This window comes from Micromys minutus (genome assembly GCF_963924665.1).
Source record: "Micromys minutus genome assembly, chromosome: 1".
NCBI classification, from domain to species: Eukaryota; Metazoa; Chordata; class Mammalia; order Rodentia; family Muridae; genus Micromys; species Micromys minutus.
The window spans coordinates 56,131,351-56,156,960 of record NC_137969.1 but is presented as its reverse complement, the minus strand read 5'-3'; the positions used below and the strand labels follow the sequence as shown (position 1 = coordinate 56,156,960).

Genomic DNA, 25,610 nt, shown 5'->3' with positions numbered 1-25,610 from the left:
GCTCATATAATATGATCTGGCTTTTCTTTCTTCATTTTATGTAGTGTAGGCTATTTCATGAGTTTCTGTTTCTTCCAAAATGAGTAAGTAACAGGTAGTGAGCCTTGTGTGTGTGTGTGTGTGTGTGTGTGTGTGTGTGTGTGTGTACCATCAGAGACAAGAATAAGTGTGCAAGGTGGGTCCCCAGCAGTTGGAGTTCTGGTTGGTTGGGAGTTGCCTGAGATAAGCATGCTAAAACCTGAGCTCAGGACCTCTGGTCTACAACTGCTGAGTCATCTTTTTGCTCTGAAAATGTGCTGGGTGTTTTAAAACAACGCCTGAGGATGTCTGAGCTAACTTTTACATCATTTTAAGGTCTCTTCACACCCTGGTGAGTGGCATGTTGCCTGTTCAGTTCTGTGACTTACGATGGCATCACCATCTTTCAGAAATAAGTGTCACATCACTGGATCTGAAGTGGTGAAGTCAAAAAGGCACTTGAGTAATTGTGGGTCTAGCTAGATCTTGCTGTAGTTCAAGGGGAAGCAAAGGGAGTTGAGAGGGACAGTTGCATCCAGGCACAGGAGTCAGCAAAGAGGAAAGAGAAGCAAGTCCCAGCAGTGGCCGCTGACATAAGTAGAAATCTTACCCTCAGCATTTCCTACTATGCTTTGGGAAATTAAAAAAAAAATAACATAAATAAAAAATAAATTTAAAAAAGGAAAGGGTGAAAAAACAAAAAGCCAGCAAGGCATTGAAACCTTGCACTATTGGGGGGGGGGGGGCTGGGAGGGGGCGTGACAGTGAGGGGGAGGGGTGTCACATAAATGGCAGCAGCTGCAGTCATGCAGAGGCAACTGCTCAGCATATGTAAGTGCAGTTGGAAAATCATTGTCTTGCAGAGAATGCTCGAAATTGGTCCCTAATGGCCTTGGTTTTTGTCATATGGTCTTGATTATAAGGCTAAAATTGCATTGCCATGCCTTTAGTGTGAACGAGATGGATGGATAATTGCTACGTGCTCTGAATACCTTTCTGCATAGGGGAGCTGGGACATCTTCTGGCCACAGTCGCTACCATTTCCACTAGCTGTCAGAAGAGCTTTGAGAGGCCGATTGATCACTATCCTGGTGGGGAGAAATGGAATTGGGCCTTCTTCTTTGGGTGTCCAAACATCCCAGACATATGCATATGCAAACTGTGGACACGTGTGGCCAATGGCAGTGCAGTGAGGAAATGTATAGAGTATAGGACTGGAGGAGATTCCTGTGTGTGAGGACCTCAAGTGAAAACCCAGCTCCCAAGAAAGTGCCTTATCTGTGAGCCTATACTGCTACTGAAGCAACAAGGAAGAACCTCGGGGTTCCCTATGAGATGCTGAAGAAAGTTTAAAATCACCAACAGAGCTGTTGAATAAAAAATGCCCATGGAAGACCTGGCAATTTCAGATTCGCTGAGAATGAAACAGGTGGTGGGGAGATGGCTCAGTAGTTAGAAACACGTACCACCCTTGGAGAAGACCCTGTATTGTTTTCCAGCACCCACCTGGTGGTTCTCAGCTGCCTACAGCCTGTAACTCTCTTCTGACCTCCTTGGGTGCCAGGCATCAATGTGGCACACACATACATGTAGGCATCCACACATGCACATAAAATGAGAGTAAGTAAATCATAAAAAGAGAGATGAAAAAAGAGCAGGTTTTCTGTGGGCGAATATTCCCCTTTACAGTCTTTGCTCTTTGAAAAGCCACTAGGAACCTCTTTAAAGGTAACTTAATGAGACTAACCAAGTACCAGCTGCCGTTGTTACTGAGGATAAGTTTCATGACCAATTAGAAGCGAAAACAGATCCCACTTTTCTGAAGTCTAATCCGTGAATGGGCTTGAGAGAGGGTCAGCATCCAAAATCAGCCAACGAAAGCTTCGTGTTTGTGATATGTAATTTGCCACCCAGCGAACATGTGGGTATTGGAAGTGTAACCCTGCACATTGATTGGTCATGTTTGGCCAATTGCATAGCTGTTATGCTAGTCTAACTTTGATTGTTTTGCTGCAGTGTTGTATTTAAGAGAAAGACAGAGACAGGGGGGTGGGGAGAGAGTGGAGGATGGGAAGACAAAGCATTAAACTGAGGATGGGGCCAGTGAGATGGCATAGATGCCTCAGAACCTAACGGACACCAAGCCTGACAACTCAAGTCTGAGCTACAGGACCCACCTGCATGGTAGAAGAGAACTGAAAATGAGTTGTCCTCTGACCTCTACGCATGTGGAATGATGTGCAACCCCCACATTAAATAGAATAATAAAATAAAAAATGAAGAAAGAACTAAGAATGAATGTTTCTTTGTATGTTAAAGAAAGGAAGTATAATAGGAAGAACACTATCTGAGCATATGTGTACATGTGTGTATACATGATGTGTGCATATGTGCATATATATGTGTACATGTCTGTGTATGCACTGTATATATGCATATATGCACATGTGTATACATGTATATATGTCTATATATATTTGAGAATGTATATTTATGTATACATGTGTATATTCACACATATATGCCTATATTTATATATACATATCTTCATGTGTATGCACAAAATATATCTGTGTGTACATGTACAAATATGTGTGTATGTATACATACCTCCATATGTATACTTATGTATATATATGGCACGTATGTATGAATGCATGTATATGTGTGTAAGCAAGCATATACACAAATAAGTATTGTTGTGTAAAGTATTTAGCAAGGATCAGACACCAGCAAGAGTTGATCTGATAATTTTGATACAAGCTTGAATTTTATCGGGTCTGCATAGTGATACAGTTTGGTTGCACCCTTTATTATGCCCCATAGTAGTTAAATCCAGGATTCTGGGGCAATAAAACATAAGGGTTGTACTATCTTGGTGCTGTTTTTAGCTTTCATTTCTATCGAAAGCTGCCAAATTAGTAGCATTTTGTGATTCCCGATTTAGCTCTTAATAAGAAGCAGAGCTAAAAGCAGCCGACCAAGCAGCTGAAGTCTCATCACGAGCCAGAAAGATCAATAAAAAAGCTAAAAGGAAAGTACGAAAAGTTTTTGAGTGACAGCTTAAAAATGGAAATTTTAAATATATACCACTGCCTTCTGCTCCATTGTGTAAAGCATATACCCATCCTGGCAGCACTGTTAAGCAGTCAGGAGGCTGATTTATTCGAATCACCAGATTTGTGTTTGTTCCCTGTGCTGTAAACTGTGCTCAGAGCTTTAGACCTGCGGTAACATCAGGAGTGTTACCTGAGTCTAGCATTGCAAATATTGTTCAAGGTGTAGTTTATTAGGCTATCAATATGAATGTCACTGTTGACACTTGGCTGCATTATGTAAGTCCCCGAATAACTTGTGTGCACTGCATTTGAGCTTCAGAGATGGGGGTGCTCTGTGTGCACAGGCCCAGGATCAGTGTCTGCTTAAGGGGTACAGTTAGAGAAACTCATGTCTTAGTTTTAAACATTCTCATTCCCTGGTACCACTAACATTAACCTTGATTCCACAGTCAGCATTCTGTGAAAGGAATTTCTGATCTTTCATTATGTGACGGTGCCATACATTAAGAACACACTTATCAGAGGCTGGAGAGATGGCTTAGCAATTAAGAGCATAGTTCATTCTTCCAGAGGACCTGGGTTCGATTTTCAGCATCCACACAGAAGCTTACAGCCATCTGTAACTCCAGTTCTGTGGGATATGATGCTCTCTTCTGGCTTCTGTGAACATTGCATGCATGTGGTTTACAGACATACATACAAACCAAACTTCCATACAGATAAAATAAAAATAAATCTCTAAGAGACACGTATGTAAGAGAAATAGATTCCTTACCTTAATAAACATATATGCTAGAAGCACAAAACTAAGAGAAATAATGGAATACCTGTTTCTACTTCCTTTAGTTAGAAATTTAATGCCTTTCTTGATTTTACCCTTAAACAGATCTTTATTTTGTAGACTTTGGTTGCACTTTTCTTGGATACATTCCTGTATAATTTATGTAATATAATGAATATCTTCAACAATTGTAGAATAGCTTATTTCCCAAACAACAATCATTGCCTGGATTAGCAGAAAGCGACTTCTGAGTAGAAAAGGAGAATATGTTCCATCCTCTGTGTTCAGACCCTGGCTTCACTTTGGCAGGAAGTTTGCTGTTTTCCACTGCCCTGGTTCATCGAGCTCTTTTATTTATGGATTGATTTCTGCATGGGGGGGGGGGTGTTGCCATACACAAGTAAGCTTCATTTCTTTTGTTGAAAAATCGAGACAGTATTTCAAGACTGTTTGGATTTCACCAGATATAATCTCCTTTATTAAAGGCAATAAACAACGAGAAGGCACTTTCATAAATTTCACTTTAGAAATCAGACCAAACAGACGTGTAAATCACGAGTGTGATAATTTACTTAGATGTTCCTGATGTGGTTCCCTATAAATGTTTGTAGCTGAGTTCTTACACCATTAAAATTGGAAGTGAAAGTTCATGTCTGCTAGGTCATTTCTTCATTTACTCAGCTTCATGGCAGTGGGCTGTCCCTTGATATTCATAGAGATTGAGAGCCCCACAGGTAGCCAAATTCCAAGATCCTCAAATGCTTCATAAAATGGCATGCTATTGTTTTTATGTTATTTATATATTAAATATTATATGAATATTGCAGGAATCATTGTACTGAGCTTGTTAGGGAAAATGACAAGAAATCTGTGTGTGTCAGAACAGATTTTTTTCCCCTTGAGATCTTTAATGTGGTATGAGGTGGATCCAGAGTTGAAAACCTTAAGGAGCAAAGGGGTTGATAGTCATAATAAACATGGTATATCTTTATCCTAAAGAAACAGTCAGGTTATTGCAAATCTGTGGAGAAGAATCCCACAGTTATAAGAAGAAGTTAACTTCCTCTCAAGTGAACAAAAGAAAAGTCAAATACATCTTGTGGTGGTGACCAAATGTATTTCTGTGCCATGTGTCTTTTTTCTATTTGTTATTGGATGTGGTACAGAGTTCATTGGTGTGCTGACATACCCGTGGAATTTCTTTGAATATTTCACTCAAACAACTTGTTCTTGGAAATTGGTTGGCTGGTGATAAGCAAGAGATATCACAAAAAGTTAGACCTTGTCATAGCTTGTTTGTTTGCTTGTTTTCAAATATAAATCTGGACATACCCAGAAGGAAGAAATATAAAGAAAGGACTTCTTGCCTCCATCAGATTGATCTGTGGGCATTGTCTTCATTGCTAAACGGATGGAGGAGGGCCCTCTGTGAACAGTGCCATCCCAGGGCATGCAAGCCTGAGCTTGGTGTGAAAGGAAGCTCAGCCATCCCTAGTTCCTGCCTTGGGTTCCTGCCTCTGATTCTCTCCATAAGGAACTATGACCTGTAGGTTGAAATAATCCCTTTCCTCCTCCAAGTTGCCTTGATCAGAGTCTTTCTCATAACAACAGAGGTTGACCTAAGACAGGCAGCTTATGGTCCACAGATACCACTCTGATGAGACTTTTTGTATTGTTGAAAATGACGGAGTACGTGTGATGGGCATCTTCATTTCAACTGAGAGATGCTGTTTCACTAGAATGGTCGGGAGATAAGGTGTTGCAGTAAATATTAAAAGGATGGCTTAACCTTTTATCGCCCCCGCCATGGTCTCACTCTGCAGACACTGCTCTAGTGTGGAGGTGACCACACTGCTGGTGATAGACAGACACCTAGCCTGTCCCAAAGTATGACAGAGTTTCCTAAGGAATCCAGAGCATACTGTTTCATTTTCACATACTTCCCTGTTAAAGTTGGTGACACAGTGGCAGAGGAGAGGCAGGAAACCAGGGACCTGTGAAATCTAGGACTTTTTTCTTTTCATTTCATTATTCTTCATTGCCTCTTTTCTGAGCTAAAATACTCAGCTTTGGTCTGAAAGGAAGCTAAAATCCTTATGCACAGAGCTTGTAAACAAACGCCCACTTGAGCCATCTGGTTTTCTAACACATACAAGTGATTAAGCTTCAGAGCTATGATTGTTAAAATTTTAAAAACACAACAATCCCAAACACCTCCAAATAGATGCCTTATGCAAGTTTATAAGGGGGGGGGGGGAACATATGATGTCTTATGTAGTAAACAAAGTGGAAAGGTTGAGACAAACTCATAAATTTCCTTTCCACCCACCCTCCCCCCTCCCTCCCTCTATCCCTCTTCCTCCCTCTTTTCCTCCTCTTTCTCCATTCCTCTCTTTTTCCCTCCTCTCCTTCCCTCCCTCCCCACTTCTTATCTCCTCCCCTTGCTTTACCCTCACCCCTTTTCTTCTTTTCCTTCCCCCACTCTCCCCCTCCCTTCTTCTCTGTCTTTCTTCCCACCTCCTTCCATTATAAGTGTTATGGAAAGATATGATTTATGCACTTAAAATATGCCACAGAGTCGACAGTTTTAACAACCTGGAATGAGCCCTCATTTCTACATTCGTTATTATTTCTACATTCGTTTTGCCCTTGATAAAGAAACACGTATGCTCAAACGTATGTGTGTGCCTGCTCATATGCGTGGGTGTCTTAGTGCCTCCCAGAATATATTAAAAGACCGAGGGCTATTTGCAAATTATGAATTCATACTTTTTGTCCGTAATGACTGAGGAAAGTCAGGTCAGGGGGAAATTAAATATGTTAAGAGCTCTTGTTTTAATTGTATAATATCGATACTGTCTTTATAGTTAATTTCCTTGACAAGGTGTAGAGCATATGGTTTGGATCCCTCATCCATTTCTTACATGGAAATGATTCTAAATTGGGACATCTCACTTAGGTGACATAGCTGGAGGGAAAAAATTGAGCATCACCTCAGACTGCAGGGCTCTGGAGGTACCTCAGCGCCCTGGTCAGCCACTGTCAGAGTGGACACACAGAACCTAGGAGAAAATAAAGTCTGTATGTGAGGACACAATCAGGGTCAGACCTCTATCTCTACCTCCCCAATGTAGCCAGGACTCATCTCTAGATATACTGTATCTGTTGAAGATAGAAAACCATTAGGAAGGGTGTCTAGTCATGGAGCCAGCAATTCAGGCATCAAAGAGATGTCCATGTGATAAGCTGTACCCCACAAGATGAGCAGTTTGATGAGCTCCTGCCATTTCTTACAATCCATACCAGGTGCTTGCTATTGGTCCAGGTGACCCATGAGGCCCCTTGGTACAATGGACTTCAGTCACATTGCTTTGGCTATGCATGGATTGTTTTCACAAATCCTGGGACAATCCCACTCATGCATGCTTAACGTGTGCTTAACCACTAGGCTGCACCATGGCACCCCAAGTGTGTTTTACCATATTTCTCAAATTCAATGCAACTCCTCTCAGTTGACTAATTGAACAATAGAGTAGGCCTGATCTCCTTGGTCAAGATCTAGAGGCTTTTGTAGGAGATCCATACTGCTTTGTGTTATGTGGAGGGAGTCCTGTTGATACCCTGGAGATTCTGTTCTGTGCCTTTGCAACAGAAAGAGCTCTAAGGATGATACAAACCTGTGCCTTCCTGGTACTGTTTGGTTTCAAATTCATGCTAGACTATGTGTTACATCTTTGGAGCTTATTCAGATGAGGAAAACAGACTCAGGCAGTGGGCTCTCCTGGAGAGTGGCATCATCTAGTTAAGTAAATGGTAATGAATGGTCCCTGGGTGAAGGCCTCTGGATTTTCTTATGATGGTGTAGAGTCCCACAGGGTCTAGCTTTTCTTAGGTTGGTTTCTTTACTTTTTCTTAACTGCCCCGCCCCACTCCCCAAATATCAGAGTCAGGGCTTAGTAAACTGGTTCTGGACCATACCTGCAGCCAGAATTACAGTGCCCCGATTAAAGTCCACTAATTGAATTTCATCCACCGGCTGAAATGGAGCAGCCACAGAAGCCTCAGAACACTGCCTGCTTTATTTTCTTTTTTTCACTTTTCTTTCTTTCTTTTTTTTTTTTTTTCTTCCTTTAGGTCTCTAGTCTAAAGTCATTTTTTAAATGTGAGCGATTCAATTTCTTGTATCTTTCATTTAAAATGCTACTTGGTAAACAGCAGTGCAGATTAGTGTATTTGTAATTTAAATGAAGACCATACATCAAGCCAGAGTCTGCAAAGAAAGGAGAAGTTTAGGGGATGATTCATCCCCTTCTCTGTGTGATCTACTGTGGAAAATAGCAAACAGGGCAAGGAAGCCTGCGGAAGCAAAGGTCTGTGGATTCAGGGAGACAGAGGCTGAACTCTTTCTAGAAGTCACTCCCCATAGCTAAATCTTTGTTTTCTTCAAGCACACTAATAAATACTTCCTAATTCATTTTTTATTTTCTCCCGGGGTCTGCTAGCTGATTTGCTTCAACAAAGGAAGCATCATGTTACACCTTTTTAATAATTGATGGTTCTCAATCCGCGCCAGCTTGAAGGAAATTCTGAAAATAGGAACCAATTGAGCAGCTGCCTCCTTCCTCCCCACAATCCCTCCTTCACACTCTCTGCTCTTAATGTTTGTTAAAAAAAAATCCCGCATTCCTCACCCCTTTTTACCTCCTTGATGGCACAGTTGATACCATCTTCCACAAGGGTTTGGGCACTACCTGGTACTAGGCATCTCTCAATTTTTCACATCATTCTGCTTTGTTAGAGATTACAGGGAGCTGTTTGCTGTAAGTGGATGCAATAAAAAATAAAAAGCTCTTAATTAATCAGCAGAAATAATTAGCAAAACAAGGTATGTCATCTCCTGTACCAGAGATGTTTTTTTTTGGAAAAAAAAATATATATTAAGAAGTGGTTTAAAAATTGTCCCTAAGAATATGCAATATGATTTTCCACAAGCATCACATTATCCTGAAAGTGGGGTCAGTGCAGCCTTGCACATTTCCAGCTATTCTGGAAGGTTCCAAGGAAATAAGGTGATCTGTGTTTTCTGCCAAATCTCCCTTATGGTTGTTCAAGGTTTGGAAAAGCTATGGGGGCTTTTAGGCTACCATGGTTGGTAGAACTTTAGACTATTCCACAGTGGTCTCTCTGTCTCTCCAACTCTGTCTCTTTATCTCTCTGTCTCTGTCTGTCTGTCTGTCTCTATCTCTGTCTATCTCTGTCTCTCTGTCTCTGTCTATCTGTCTCTGTCTGTCTGTCTCTGTCTGTCTATCTCTGTTTCTGTCTCTCTCCCCTCTCTCTCTCTCTCTCTCTCTCTCTCTCTCTCTCTCTCTCTCTCTTTCTCTCTCTCACACACACACACACACACACCACACACACTCACTCAGTGGTCTTCTACTTACAAGAAGAAGACATGCTCTATTTCATGTAGGCTGCTCAAAATGTCTTTTAAAAAAAGATGTATTTATTTTATGTATATAAGTAGCTATCTTCAGACACACCAGAAGAGAGCATTAGATCCCATTACAGATGGTTGTGACTCACCATGTGGTTGCTGGGAATTGAACTCAGTCAATGCTCTTAACCGCTGAACTATCTTTCAAGCCCCTCGAAATGTCTTAATCTGTTGTGAATAGAAAATAAATTTTCCATCCTATTTCTTCCTGTAGTTTCTTTAGTCATTCCATTGGTATTTTTCTCCCTTGATGTTTTGCCTCCTTCCTCTCTGACTTCTACAACTCAGAGATAAAGTGGAAAAGAATTATTTGGCAGTGTCAGACCTGAGAATTTTGGCTGAGTTATTGAAGAAATAACATAGTTTGAAAATTCCCTGTCTTCATTCTCAAGAGAGCTTTCTCTGTTAGAACATACTCCAAAAGTTACTTACCTACATTGTTGAATTTGGGTGGGAGCCATACCAGGAAGACTGAATCCAGAATACTGAGTTTGAACTCACTTACACTGAGGGAAAGTTTCTATTTTTTCTTCCATGGTGTAAAGATATATATATTATTACCCACCCTAAAACCAGCTTGGTTGCTGACCATGTAGATTATCGCATTCATTTTCCATTGTTAGAGATAGTTTCCTGGAGGGACACTGAAGTTCTTTTTGCTGTCTACTTTCCCAACTAACAGTAGCTCCTGTAGGCCTCTTGCATTTGCCAATATTTCTATTGATGGTTATGGAACTGCCCCCTCCATCAAACCCTCAATTAACCAAATGGTTCAGACCTACATGAACAATATCCGATGGGAAGTTCAGAAAGCTGAGACACTGCAGCTGGCCCCTGCTTTTTACTCTGTACTCAGTTTCTGTGGAGAGGGAGCAGAGGAACGACAGGACCTTCCTCTTTCAGAGGATCTTTGATTGTGCTGTTCATTTGCTGGTCTTGATGGTACATGAACTGATAGCTCAAACCTGAGTGGAAGTTCCAAGGCTACTTTGTGTAGGAAGATGGAGTTAACATGGGGTTTCCCCAAGGATAAGTATGTTGTCTTTGGCTGTGTTGTTAATGATGTCAGGTCTTTGATATACTCAATACTTTCTCCCTTTTTTCTTGAATGTCCATTCTTAGCACTGATTAGGGATTTAGCATCAACTTTTGCCCTCTGAAGAGGAAGTAGTACTTCTCTGTCAAAGGAAATGCCTAGAAAATGCAGAGGCTCCTACAAGAAATAATGTAGGGTAAAGGAGAAGATAGTATAAGAAATTTCATTACACTGGGGTCAGTGGCTTTGTGGCAACTTATATCTCTATATAATATAAAAATATTCTGTGGGTATGTGTGGGGGATCATAATGTTTGATTCCCAACCCTCACATGTCACAGCCAGAGTGGAATGATGCTATTTGTGCCAGGAGAGATATGAAAGACATCCCCTGTACAATACACACCCAAACCAGTGTATCTACTAGTGCTGGTTTCCAAAATTACCTTCTTGTTGTCAGCTCATACCTCCAATTTTATGTGTTAGTACAAGTAATTCCCAGTTTATAAAGCTGGTGTGTTCCAGTCTATGCTTTTTTGTTTGTTTGTTTGAGATTCAGGAAATCAGCTGAGATGAATGGTTGTGAACATTCTAGGTTACCCACAGAATGAATGATAGTGAGTGTTCTAGGCTACACACATAGTGAATGATAGTGAGTGTTCTAGGTTACCCACAGAATGAATGATAGTGAGTGTTCTAGGTTACCCACAGAATGAATGATAGTGAGTGTTCTAGGTTACCCACAGAATGAGTGGTCATGAGCATTCTAGATTACTCACAGAATTAATGGTAGTGAGTGTTTTAGTTTACCCATAGAATGAGTGGTAGTGAGTGTTCTAGGTTCCCGACAGAATGAGTGGTCATGATCAGTCTGGGTTACCCTCAGAAATCTTTTCCCTCACTGATTTTCTCAATTATTTTTTCTTATAATGACATGGGAACATGTAGCTCATGCTGGCCTTGAATTTGCTGTATAGCTGACCATGACCTTGGCAGCTGGATCCACTTGCATCCACCTTCTGAGTACTGGGATTGCAGCCATGTGCCCCCATGTGCCTCCATGTGCCCCCATGTGCCACCATGTGCCCCCATGCCCAGTTTATGTGGTAATGAGAATGGGACCCAGCTCTCTGTGTATTAGGTAAACACTCTACTCATTGAGCTATACCCCTACCCGTTGTAACTGAGATTCTATCCTCCAATATATTATTTTCATTTTTATTAAGAGATTGTGCACCTTGGTTAATTATTGCACGTAAATCCAGGATTTAGTTGGGGGAATTAGAGTTTATTTTATTAAATATCTATCATAGAGAAAATAGGAATTAATACCACACCTTTCTATTTGTCATCTTTTCTCACTTAGATACCTTGGGTACATGGAGTCCAAGAACTGGATCCCAAGGTCATCATTATAATATAATTGTTTTGAATTTTTGCCAATCTCAGATATGGGGCTTGACAAATAATTCACTTTTTTATTTTTAACACCTTTAAATTATATCAACATATATGTTATGTTATGTTCTTGATCATATTTAACTCCTGATCACCTCATTTTATCCTTCATACTTTTTCCTCCCCAGAAATAGCCCCTGTTCTAGACAAATAGTACATTATACTTAAAAATTAAAATATTGTTTCTATTATCATTGTTTTCATATTTTATTATTATTATTATTATTATTATTATTATTTTGTGTGTGTGTGTGTGTGTGTGTGTGTGAGAGAGAGAGAGAGAGAGAGAGAGAGAGAGAGAGAGAGAGAGAGAGAGAAGAACCTGTACCCATGAGCCATCTCTTGGGCCCATGTAACACATTTTTTAATGTTGCCTTGAGCTCAGCAGTCACATTGGTCACAGCCCTGGTCTGTGTGTCCAGACAGCAACCTAACTGCTCAGATCAGCGCCTGTCCTGTGTTTTCTCTATCCCCTAGCTTTCTTTAAAAGCACAAATCAACACGAGTTTCTCCAGGCTTTCAACTCTGCCATGCCATTGGGGTAGGATTTTTTCTAATGTTTCTTTCCACTCACACACATTACAGCTTCTCAACAGGCCTCCTATGCTCACAATCTTGGAAAATAAGTAGGATTGGATCTTCACATCCGTGTTTGCCTGCATCCTGTCTCATCCAGGACTACACTGCAAACACTCTAGTTTTCTCTGCCAAGCTGTCTGCTTTATTGACTCTATTCCCTGCCAAATCCCAACCTACAGCAGACCCCCTTCCACTTCTCTGGTCCTAGTCGATCTTCAGCTTTTATTCTACCCAAAAATTTCTTTCAGAATCACTCTGTTGTTTTCTAATACCCCAATACTTTCCCAAAGCAAATAAAGTCTACTTCCAACTGTCTATTTTTCAACCTTGGAGTATTAGGGGACCGTGAGAAGCTTCAATATCGACCATCTGTCATGCATTATAGTTTTAACTCTATCGTTGCTCAGGAAGCCCGAAGAAGCAGGGCTGTGTAAGGTGGCATGATGGAGGGTCATGTACCTAAAGGTGTCCGGGTGACATTTCCTTAAAATGTTCCTCCTAAGGTCTATCTCGTTAGCACAGTCATGCCTCAAAGGGTGTCACGGAAAATACTACAGTGCCATCAGGCTACTTAGTTGTCCTATACCTTTTCACATAGATCATTGTACCAGGCCAGACATCCAACCCATCACCCGTTGGTTATGAGCTTTTCCATGTCCCTTTCACAAGGTGTAAGTCTGCATTACTGCTGCTCAGAATAGCTCTTGTGTGCAACAGTAATGATGTGAAAAGTGTCAAGTCCTGTATCATGGTCTCCTTTATATTTCCAAATTGGAGAATACAAGCAATTTAGTGGGGTTTGACCTACCAACTTCCTTTGATGAACATATTTGGAGAAATGGCTTTTGTTGATGTTTGGTTAAAACAAACTGAGAAGTGACTTTGAAAACTTGGGCCTTTCTGTCCATTCTCAAATAAGAAACAAAAGCGTGAAAAAATGCATGCAATTTTCAGGCCGATAGCAAGTGAGTCCATTGGTCTTGAAAGAACTTTTTTGCTTTGTTTTGGTTTTTTTCTTTCAAAAGCTATATGAGAGTGATATCATGGGAAATGCTTTGAAATATTTCCTGGTACATTCACCATACATATGAGAGGAATGGAAGATTAATAAATCTAAGAAAACTGAAAAGAAGGAAAAGTAAAATAAAATTGAGGACTAGTCCGTTGTTGGAGTGTTAATACAGTCCTGATGGTATATATAAGAAAATCAAAGACTTGATAAAGGCTCAGCATACTATTATAGTTATTAATGTATGCTGAACACTATTGCCTGGGGCATTTTATTAAATATAGTGGCCAAGAAAGTGACCTCACTTTTTCTTGTGTGTGTGTTTTTCCCCCTTCTCTTTTGGGTTGGACCCTTGCTTCTATCACATTAGAGCTACTTGCTGGTTCATCAATGAAACAACCTGAAGTGATGAAGATGTAAGGAAAGCATCCCACGGTAACACTGTCACAGTTGGAAAGGTAAGTCCTCCCCATGAGACTGGGAAATTCTGATGTTCTCTTAAGATCTGTGTGATGCTGTGTCCCATGTTACTTTCGAAGGTAAAGCAGACTATTGACAGCTTCGTCTGTTGTGTTGTGTTGTGTTTGTGAGAGTTTAGTTTATAACCAATGATATGGTCAACAGAAAGGTCTGATGTTTTCCTTGTTGTCTTTTAAAATGAAAAAGCAGTATTTAAAAAAAAAATAGGCAGGGTTTCACTATGTAGCCCTGTCTCACTGTATAGTCTTGGCTGGCTTGGAACTCCCTATGAGGATCAGGGTGACCTCAAACTCACAGAGATCTGTCCTGCCTGACACCAAAGTGCATTCAGTGCCTTACTCCAAAGCAGCATTTTGAATGCTCTCACCGAGTGCTTCTTTTGTGGCTCGTGCTGATGGGTAGAAGTTACTGCATGTGGGTGGCAGGCACCAGGAGGCTCTTTGGTGAGTCCGTGCCTTCAGTGCTCTGATGGGTTATGCTGACCTGTAAAATGTGGTTGGCAAGGTCAGCCTGTTTCTGAATTCTGTATTTTGGTAGAGTAGAGAGGACAAAGTATTACGTTTCTGTGCATCTTGTTCTGTGCTTACGGTAGGCAAAGGTCTCTGACTCAAGCTGCTATAGGCTTACTTACTTACTTACAGACTCATAACCTATTGAAGGCTCTGTTATTTCCCTAGATAAAGATTGAGTTTATTTCACTTCCTTATTCTAAAGAAAACCCATAGAAACCTCAGGTCTCATCCATTACCGTTGCTGATGTTCTGGGCACAGTGCCTTCACTTGCTTCTGTGAACCACACAGTGACGATTGTCAGTGGAGGCTCACGGGGGGGGGGGGGGGGGGATGGCTTGGGGACCTGTTTCTTTCAGAGTCTTCCCACATAGGTAGATCTGAGGCAGGGTGAACACCTACTGCCCCCTCCAGGTAGAAGCAGAAAGGGAATGTCTTCTGCGGAGTCCCACTGAGCACAGGCAGTGAGGCCTACTTCTATAGAAGGAGCGCTTCTGCAGAAATGAGTGCCCTCCCTGTCTGGGCCTCTAAGGTGTCTGCTCCTGAGCCTGCTGAGCACGGCTGACTTCAGAAGATAAATCAACAGGTTTTGGCTTCAGTGTGAAAATGGCACTTTTTAAACTGAAATTCCTTTTACAAAGGATCTGAGTTTGTTTTATCCACAAATTGGCAGTGCTTCAGGGGTGGGAAAACAGGTTCCAGTTCTCAGGAGCAGACAGGAATAAAGGTAGCCCCAGCTTTGTTATTTCAGGTCCCTACAAGGGAGTTCTGACTCCAGACCCTTCGATCCCGTGAGTCAGAGGTAGGATATGTTGCTTGCTGTGTCATTTTTTTTTATTTCAAGTTTTTTTTTCTCTCTTTTGCACTTAAGCCTACTTGTCTGAAGTTATAGGTATTGTTTCAGAAAGTTCGAGTGTGCTTCAAATTCATGCTTGCCGTGCTACAAAAGGGGCCGGTTATAGGCACATTAAAAGCAGGCTGGCTTTTATAAAGTATCTACCACAAGATTGCTTTAAGTGGCACTTCTCGCAGAGATTTTTTTAAAACCTGACGATTTGAGAAAACAACAGTGGTTCCTCAGCAGACTTTGGACAACAGATCTATAGCTGTGAGGCAGGTAAGAGGGTAGAAATCATGGAAAGATGTCTTCACTGATCTGCAGAGACATAAATGGTGTGTGTGTGTGTGTGTGTGTGTGTGTGTGTGTGTGTACTAATGGTGTGTGTGTGTATGTGTGGACTAATGGTGTGTGTGTGTACTAATGGTGTGTATGTGTGTGTGTGTGTGTGTGTGTGTATACTAATGGTTTCACCATGCTTGGTGTCTGTGTAGAGGCCAGAGATAACAGTTGGCAATCTTCTTCTTCAGTCTCCTTCTACCGTATTTTTAAAACAGGGGATCCTCTTACCCCCATGTACCCATGACTAAGGTTTAATGCACCTGATGTTGCCCATTTGTGCTGGTGACTCAAACTCAAGTCTTCATGCTTGGGCAGCTATCATTTCCCTACACTGACCCTTCTTCCCCATCCAGGAATTAAATTTAGAAAATCATTTACTTTTGTGAAGTTTTCCAGAGAAAGACACCTTTATGGTTGCCAAAGTACATCAGAGAAAAAGAAGAAAGAAATCAGGCCAGCTCGAGTTTGGAAAAGATAAATAAATCTATTTGTTTGGCGGGTAGCATTCTGCATTATGCATGTGCGTAAAAGTGAGGTTTGCTTTGATCCTGTCTATTAAAAGTTTATTTTTAAACTCAGACTGGGCAGGAATCCAGCAATGCTCTTTGTCCTGCAACACATCCTGGGCTTTGGGTCCCCAGCCTGGCAGAACTGTGGGTAAGCAGGAGAAAGTAGAGAACCATGTGGATTGTTGATGGGTGCTCAGGGGTTTTCCCTCCCTTCCTCCCCTTCAGTTTTGAAATTCAAATTGAATGCAATTTTCAGCTCATTTGAGCCAGAATATAGTGTTGCTGAGCTTCAGTGCCTCTTAAATTCAAAACTCATGGGAGGAAACAGATATCATCTGTCACTGGGGTGGGAGAGAGGAGATTATACATTTTATTCAGAGGAGGCAGACCCCTAGTCACTAATTCCGACCTTCCGAGGACTAATCATTCACCAACCAACTGATCAAGTAATCAATGAGACCTTCAAGCTACCCAGATGCTGAAGACTGGGAGTGGCTCCTCTGCTCTCTCCAGCTCTTAAGAATAATTGCTGGTCTATTTTTGTATCATTGGTGTTTTAATACCTTTCGTGGCAAGCTGAGACAGACACTCTTAGCAGACTTTTTTTTTCCCTTTCTGGCTGTTTTTATTGTTTCCATCTTTAGTGGCTTCGTCAATGTTGTTTACTTATGACTGAGAATTAGCAGAAGGCGTGAGGTTGGCCCTGCACAGACAAAATCTGAGTTATGTTTTACCAAATAGACAGTTGGGGGAAAATATGCATCTTTCTCAGGGCAAGCTTAAGTGCCAATTAAAACGGGAAGACCCACTCACGGGGTACTGGAGCCTGAGAGTGCGGCTTATCTGCAGCGTGGATGTTTCAGGAACCCTTGAGAAAGGCTCTCTGTGAGTTTCTGACACACTGGATATGTGCCCTGGGAATACAAATGGATTTCAGCGATGATGATTTGACGTCCTTCCTCTGATTTCAGCAATGATGTGAGATGGCAGTCCTGATCCTGATGTATAGGTTACAGGCTTTGCCCCTAGTGCTTAGCTTTTCGAATTTCGTGTGAGTCAAATTTTCCAGGGGACAATGGAAACCATTAATTAGTTCTTCTTAGGCAAAAATTCCCCCAGAAACTCCATGAAAAAAGTTAGTTATCAGTATATAGCCATAACACTTAGAAATGCAAAATGTATTCAGTAAGAATGTGATTTGGCAGTATACATACATACATACATACATACATACATACATACATATATATATATATATATATATATATATATATATATACACATATCATGTTTGTATCTCTCTCTCTCTCTCTCTCTCTCTCTCTCTCTCTGTGTGTGTGTGTGTGTGTGTGTGTTTGTGTGTGTGTGTGAACTCTCAAGGCTTCTAAGTATTAGAAGGACCTCCAAATGCTTACTTTCACATTGATAAAGTGAAATGATCTTTATTGGCAATGTTCCTGGTGTTAGAACCCTGGGAGCAGACCTTTACAACATCTCCTAAAAAACTGTGCCCCAGCACATAACCTGCTTTTCTTCTGGTGATACCTTAGATCAGTGTTGACAGAAGTTTCAGGAATCCAAGGGTTCCTGGGAAATGTGACAGATATTAAAAATCTGTGTTTGGGCTCAGCACCCATTCTTAGGATCTTCCACTGGATGAAAGCATCTCTTGCAGCACTGATAACACTCTTGGGCTCCTGGGCAAGAACAGCTCTCCAGAAAGATGAGGCCATGGACAGAGTCTAGGGGCTTTCAGCTCCACCTCTCATCCTCAAGGTAGGGGGAGGAGCCAGAGGTAGACTCAATAACATGTCAAAGCTCCTAGGTGAAGACACCATGAAAGCCAGAAAATATGATGTCCAGAGAGCACATAGAGGTCCTGGGAGGGCAGGGGACCAGGGCATGGTGCTCTGTGTTCTTTGCACATGTAGCCTTTGTAATATCATTTACTAGTATAACATACAGGATAAAGCACCTCCCTGGACAGAGTGCTAGGGCACTAGCACATTACTTGAACCAGAGAAGGGGTTCAAAACAGGCTCTACATTATAGTCAGTAGAAGTTCCGGGTAGCCACCAACTTTGGAATGGTGTGTGAAGGTTAACTTATTTTTATGGATCTGAGTCTTAAACCTATAGGCTATGAGGCAATCTTCAATCTCTCTCTCTCTCTCTCTCTCTCTCTCTCTCTCTCTCTCTCTCTCTCTCTCTCTCTCTCTCTCTCTGTGTGTGTGTGTGTGATAGATGTGTTATCTGTGTGAATGTTGTGGTAGTGATGGGTATAGTATATATTGTGTATGAATAAGTGTTTAACATACTGTCAATGTTGCATTAAATTGTGTGGCAGTCAATTGTTCACAACTGAAGACCGATACTTGCATGTGGAGATACTGAACACACAGGAAGATGCAAATGTTCAGTATTGATTGAGTGTAAGGTAAGGCAAAGGGCTCGAGTATCCTGTGCCCGCTCTACCTACTTTGACAAGGAATCTTTATTTTTAGCTGGTTATTAAATTAGTTAGAAGAGCTTTGATTCTCTATTCAGAAATAGCTCTTCCAGTAACTTGTAGGCTATGCTTGCATATGAAGGACATTTGTTGTGCTGATTTGTGGTGGATGAAATTGTTGTTCTCTAACCTAAAGGAGGTGGCAGATACTATAGATGAATGTCAGTCTGTCTCAGAGATACACCATACAGTCTAACAGTTTCCCCCAGGTTATCTCTCAGAGGCAAATGTAATCTGGAGTTGGGAGATATGATGGTATAGAAGGCAGTCAGTGGTGAGGATATTAAACGGCTAAAGGAATAGATTACCCACAGATGCTGGGAAAGAGCAACAACCCATGTTGCTCTGGAAGAAGACACTGTAAGGCAGGCAGACTGGGGTCAAGTGGACAGACAGGAGAGACACAAGTCTAAGGCAGAGGCACAGTAGGTGTCCAAGAGACACTGAGTTGTGTGGGATTAGGGGTGATAAGGAGCCACTGCCATTGCATGTTGGTCTAAAGAAAGAGTGTAGCTCCGGTTAGAGAAAGCCCCTTGGCAGAGCAGGATGGACATCCCAGTGACAAAGCTAGCAAAGAGAGTTTTATGGAAACTAGGCTTCAGGGGAAACATATGATACCAGTAGGAAAAAAAAATGGAAACAGACAAGAAGGGTAAGAGATATAGACAGAGAAATATCAGGAATAGTTTGTGGCAAAGAACCGTTGAATGATTGACATTTTGGAGTTTGTTTTCCAAGCAGAATCAGTGTGTAGGTAGGAGCTACTATTAGTCATTATAGTAGAAGTGTTTGAGAGATGGCCCAGTGGCTTCCAGAGGACTTAGTTTCCATTCATAGCTGACTTGGTGGCTCATGACCATCTATTACTCCAGCTCCAGGCGATCTGGCAGATGCGTCCTGCCTCCACAGGCAATATTCTTGTAAATTGATCTATAGAATTTGATCATTCTCTTATAGGATAATAATTTACTTAACCCCATTATAATTTATTTTGTTGCTTATATTATTCTGCTAGATAAATATTTTTATTAGTATGATATTATAGGAAAAGAATAGATATCCAAAACAAGATTTCTGAGCTAAGAATGAGTCTGTATTCTCATTTCCACGAAAAAAAAAAATAGTGAGTGAACCTTAGGAAAATAGATTTGCACCAACATTTCTAGCGATCCATACTTTGAAACACATTTCACAGGTTTATTATTGGGAGGTGGTATTTTCATCTATTTGTATCTGCATCTTAAACTTTTTAATTAAGATGAATACATTTTTATAATTTTTATTGGTTGTTTGAATCCCCTTTGTTAATTTACATGTTGATATTGCCTAGCCAGCTTATTTCTATTAAACTAGTTATACTTTTTCTTCATTTTCAAAACATTTTTATATACTAAGAATACTAACTTCTTTTAAAAGGAGTATGTTACTGGGTGATGGGGTGGTCCCCAGGGTAAAGGCATTTGATGCCAATTGGATAGCCTATGTTTGACCCTGCATCCAAAGACAGAGAATTAACTCATGAAAATCGTCCTCCAACACTTATTCATGTGCCTTGGAAAGCTATCTTCACACACACAATAAATAATTAACTTTGGTGTGTTATATAAATGTCCTCTTGTCTCGTTTACCCTTTAATTTTGCTTTGCATGTCTTTTTATTGTTAAAATAGTAGTCAGCTATGGTTTCATGTTGAGGTGGGTGGTTGTAATCTTCCATCCACCCCTTTTATTAAATTAGCTTTTCCAGAGAGAAATAAAAAATGGAGTCAATTTTTAACCTTTTATATACATTTTTCTAATGTGGTCCTTGATTCCTATGGGTTGTAGATATAAGTTTTATAGTGTAAAAATATCTGCATTTCGTATTCAGGACCTGAGTGCCATTTTCAGTGGTTTGGGAATCCAGGGGATGGTCTTCTGGGCGGGGGGATATCTGGAGCTCTTGAGGGCTAAGAACTCTTATGGTTCCAGCTCAGGGAAAAGGCCAGCCAGGCCAGCTTGAGCATGTCAGAGTCAGTAAGCTTTACAGAGCAGGAAAAACTCACCTCCAGTAAATTTGGTTCAGTGTTAAGAGTTCTTGCCTACAGTATAGGAGATGCCAGATCCCAGCACCACCAAAATGACTAAAGACATGGATCAATGGAAAATATGTGTAGCTCTTTTTTATTTTTTTTAGACTTGCCACATAAAAGATTATTGTCTTTGTGGCTAAGAAAAGCTCATAAGAAAAGAGAGCTCAGAGAACGGAGTATGTAACACTAAACAATAAAGAAAAGAAATGCTTGCCCCAAATGGCTAGGGAGGAGGTAATGGGAATTGGATCTTAATTTGAGAATTTGTCATCTGAGATATCCAGCTCTCCAGAAGGGAAGTTCTTATATACGCACCTCCTCTGGGTGTCTCCATTCCTTGGCTGGGATCCCAGCCTGTGTGAGCAGCCCCAGGTGTCTGTCAGTCTCTGCTTCCTGATTATGACCTGATCTAACCAGCAACTTAAGCTCCGGCCATCTTGACTTCACCTCCAGGGTAGACCTTGCCCTTGAATTGTGAGTTGGAGTAAACCCTTAAGTTGCAGTTCTCAGGATATTTCATCCTAGCAAAGGGAAAAGAAGTGCAGATGAATATTATACAGTTGTTTTGAACTAACACATTGCACTCCTTTAACATGTACAATAAACTAAGTAATAAAATGAAAAATAAAAATCCCACTGCCTTCCTTTAGTTTCTTGGGGTCAGCTGAAGGCATACTCATCCCAAGTGAATTCCATCTTCTTTTAGCAGCCAGTCTTTCATGTTGGCCCCAACGAGAATGGCATACCCTTTGTGATTCAAATATCCCAACAGAAGTCACATGGATTCTTTATATCTCCCCAAATTTGGCTATGATCTGGCAATAAAAGTCGTGTTAACGCATCATGTTATTTTGGCTGAAAGCAATTCCTACGGGACCTCATGTGCTTCCTTTCTCACTCCTGGTTTGTGGATTTTGTCATCTTTGGCTTCAGGCTCCCCAGCAGCCCACTAGCCCCCTTTCAAGCTTTGTAAAACTTCAGCTATTCTCCAAGTCTTGCCTTCCATGTCTCCTTCCTGCAGCTGTTCCTGACCAGTTTTGCAATCAGGAACTTGGCTGCTCATGGACAGTTGAGAATGGGTTTATACCTAGAGGGAGACAACTCAGCCTGTTGTGATCTATGTCTGTATGTCAGCTAGCTCAAACATTTCTGAACAGACAAGAGTTGTATTTTACTGTGCTTAGTGTACCTTCCTTCTTTACCACAGTGAAGTCCCTTATTTTCCATAACAAAGTGCACAGTGGGTGCTTCTGTTGATTGGGACACTCGTACAGAGAAGGCAGGGATGGCAGGGACATGGTCCCCAGACGATGTAGTGAGTGTGCGAACGTCACGGATGTCAGAGGTGGGGGCTTGAGCAGACAGCGATTCGAATGGAAACTCAGAAGGGTCAGGTGACAAACGCTTATCAGATGGATAATGGGTCACGTGCGTGGTGAGCAGTGAAGTGGGAGGATGGCAGAATGAAGTAGAAAAGAGCCACGCTGAAGGCTGTCTACAGGGAAACAGATTAAAAGGTAGATGAAGGATGAAAGGGGAGAAGGTGAGTGTGAACAGGGAGAAGTGAGTCAGAAAAAGGTTCCTCAGAGGGGCTGTGAGTCAGAAAGGAAGATTACATAATGAACTTGGCAGAGTCTCAGAAGTGTGTGTGTGTGTGTGTGTGTGTGTGTGTGTGTGTGTGTGTGTTGGGGGGGTGGGGCAGCAGTGGGAGTCAAGGGGCTGCTGTGGACTCAGAGAGGGAAAGTGTCTCCTGTGAGCTGCATAGTAGCTAAGGATGCAGATGATGTCAGGAAGATGTGTGGGCGTGAGTGGAGGCGTGGGAGGTATTCGGGAGGGTGAGGACAGTGAGGACACTGCTGGCAAGCTGCTGTACTGGGACAGGCCTCCCAGAATGAGCATCTTTATAATTAAATGCATCGGTAAAGAGGAAGATGGGGGATGGAGTGCAACATTCTCATCCAGCTTTTATGGAAAAATTGTCTAATAGGCTTAATGTTGTTTCTCAGTTATCCCCCCCCCCCCATGAGCTACTGTGCCCCTTTTTAGGCTGATGCATGCTTCTTGGCTCTTTGAAGCTTCAGCCAAGCCAAACCACCTCTGATCCCTTCCCGTTTCTTTTTGTTACTCCCATCACTGGGGATGTCCGTCTACACACTCTTGAGTTTTGACCCCTCTCCTCTTAGAAGCCAACGTCCCAGCTTCAAAAGCTTTCCTCCCAGGTCCCGTATCCTATATCCATGCCCACCTTGGCACCCCAGCCATGCTCACAACCTCCAGTCCTTCGCTATTTTCTATGCATTCACTTTTCAGCTTTGCAGGGTGTTCTGTTAATTCTGACTTGTTCGCTGCCCCTTCTAGATGACAAGTTCCAGTGTGTCCTATCTCCATGACACAGAGTAAAATGACTGATGATTATTTATAAAGAAGGAAGGCCAGAGGACAGTCTCAGGTGCTATTACTCAGAAATATTATTTGCTGTGTTTGGAAGATAAGATCTTTCAGCTTGCCCATTAGATTAGGTTAGCTAGCTAGTGGGCACATGAACCCTTCTTGCTCCATTGTCCCACTGTTTGGATTATAAGCATGCCAAGATGCTCCTCGTTACTTTGGGGTGTTCTGGGGGATTACACTCAGGCCCTCGGTCTTGCAAGGCACACAGGAGCTTGACCAGTTAACCGTCTTCCTATCCCAGTAGTTTCCCTTTAGAGATCAAAGTTGTAGACTTCTGTGGCACTGAATCCCCTCACATGGGGTGTGACGTGAGCACCCACCTGTAAACCTGTGCTGTCGTCACCTTAGCTGAAAACTTCGAGCAACTACTCTGAGTTTCTCTCTAGCCCTTGGCATGCACCATGCTACTTCCTGTCTCTCTGATGAGCACTTGAGGTGCCTCTCGGAGCTGAACCCGGACAGTATTTGTCTGTCTCGGACATCTTTGTTTCACCAGATGTACCTTCTAAGTTTTTTCATTTTGTCATAGGTATTGGAGTCTCCCTTTTTTCAAGTGGACCGATAGTCTATGGTGACTCGTTTCCCCTTTCATTTATGGATGGACATTTGGGTTGTTTCCCCAGGGAGGCCATTGTTCTGAATGCTAAAATACCCCCGTTCATCATGGACTATAGTCTCTGAGGGCATTGTTAGGGCTGATAGCTCTGGAAAAAGGACAAAGTAGACCAAGGAATCATCTCTGCGCCGGGTAACATCAACAGAAGTGTCCAGGAGGGCAAGAAAAGCCAATCCAGTTAGATCGTGAAGGACTTACAGTGAAGAGTCAGGGCAGGACATTCCTGTGAGGGTGAATGCAGAGTTGACAGCAAGGGGCACTCTATCCACTCACTCTGTCCTGTTCTTAAAGCGGGAGAGGTGAGGAAAAGTGAGTCAGCCGAGGACAGAAGGATGTGTGGAAGAGGGGCGTGGTTATAGTCTACCAGGGATTAGGTTTACAGGCTTCAGCAGGTGAGTGTGCGTGGGAACATTGTAATGAGAAGATCAGGTGGTCTGCACACAATGCTTTTCAACAAGAGAGCTTCCTGCACCACAAGATCTGCCACCTTAGAGCTAATGACAATATATGAAATTGGGCCCCATAGAGAACTCTGGGTACCAGTCACTTACACTGAACATCTCTCTTTGCAATTAGACTAGTTTGGGCTACCTTCTTCTCTTGACTTCTTGGCACCGAGAAAAGAATGACTGAGCTCATCCCATGAAGCTTCCCCCAGAGTGTTGCTGTTAATGATGGCAAGCTAGTGTGTATGTGCCCACGTGTTCATGTGTGTATGTGTGCACACACGCTCACACGTATGTTCTTGTGTGTATGTCTGTGATGTATTTGGGTATATGGAGACTGAACTAGAGTTTTAGATCCCCTGAAACTAGAGTGACAGGCAGTCACATAAGCTACCATTACATGGGTGTTGGGAACTTCCTCTAGGAGAGCAAAAAGTATTCTTAATGGCAGAGCCTTCTCTAGCCCCATCCTTGGCAGCTTCCTAGTTGTGTCCTAAGCTTTAAACACCCCATGGATTTGTCTAGCAATATTTCTCCTGGTTTAGAGGGTTGGAGAGCTAGATTTTATTGGACCCTCTTAGAAGCCACGGTCCTTCTTCATGCTCCTTGCCCGTCTCTCAGTCCCAATGTGAGAGTCACGGCCACTCCCTAGATTGAAAAGGCACCCTAAACTGGAGCCCCACTGCTTGCCAAAGTCACAAAGCTCTAGGCCTCCTGGTCTAACAGCAAACACTTAACTTTAACTTCCCTAGGTATTTCTTCCCCAAGGCTGGGCTGGCTGCCTTTCTGGAAGTTTTTTTCTTCTCCTTCTTTCTTTTCTTTTTCACTTCAGACAGTTGATGCTTTGGCCCATTTCAAGCTGCCTCTGATCCTTTGCCTCTGCTTCCTGCCAGCCCCTCCAATCTACCCTTGGGGAGTCTCACTGGTCACTTTGCAGAGGCCCCCTCAGGCCAAGAAAGCCTCCCTCACTTTGTTTCTGCTTAACCCCTGCCCTTCAGGGTGCTGAGGGGAGGGCTCTGGGCTGCCTCCCTTGTAGTCTGTTCTTGCTTGCAGGTGATTAGCAGGTAGCTTCTAAGGGGAAAGGAACTTTGCCCCAGGCTTCACTCTCCCATAGGCTCTTGCCGTTTTGCTACAAAAGAGAAAAATGGAGCCTTTGAAGAGTGTATATACACTATTCATGTACTTTTCAGAAAGAGAGAGTGTCTATAAATTCTCAGGATTGGTATTAGACTTCTACTTTGTTACAGGAGAACAGAACTAGCAGGTTAGGGCTTGGATGGCTTTCAGAATGAGAAAGAGCCAGTTGCCATTTCTAAGCATCTAGTCTTCCAGCAGAGCTTATTTGAAAATCTCTCTCTCGACAGTAATTCCCAACAAGTTGTATTCCAGTGGGACTCTGTGGCCAGTTA

General features: G+C 42.0%; 1 protein-coding gene across 1 annotated transcript in view; it reads left to right on the top strand.

Moving 5' to 3' along the window:
* Window positions 1–25,610, top strand: part of ESRRG (estrogen related receptor gamma) — a 514,466-nt gene that overhangs the window by 87,546 nt on the left and 401,310 nt on the right. Inside the window, exon 2 of the mRNA XM_080942069.1 lies at window positions 13,801–13,888. The gene's annotated coding sequence lies outside the window, so the exon portion shown is untranslated. The remainder of the gene's footprint in view (window positions 1–13,800; window positions 13,889–25,610) is intronic.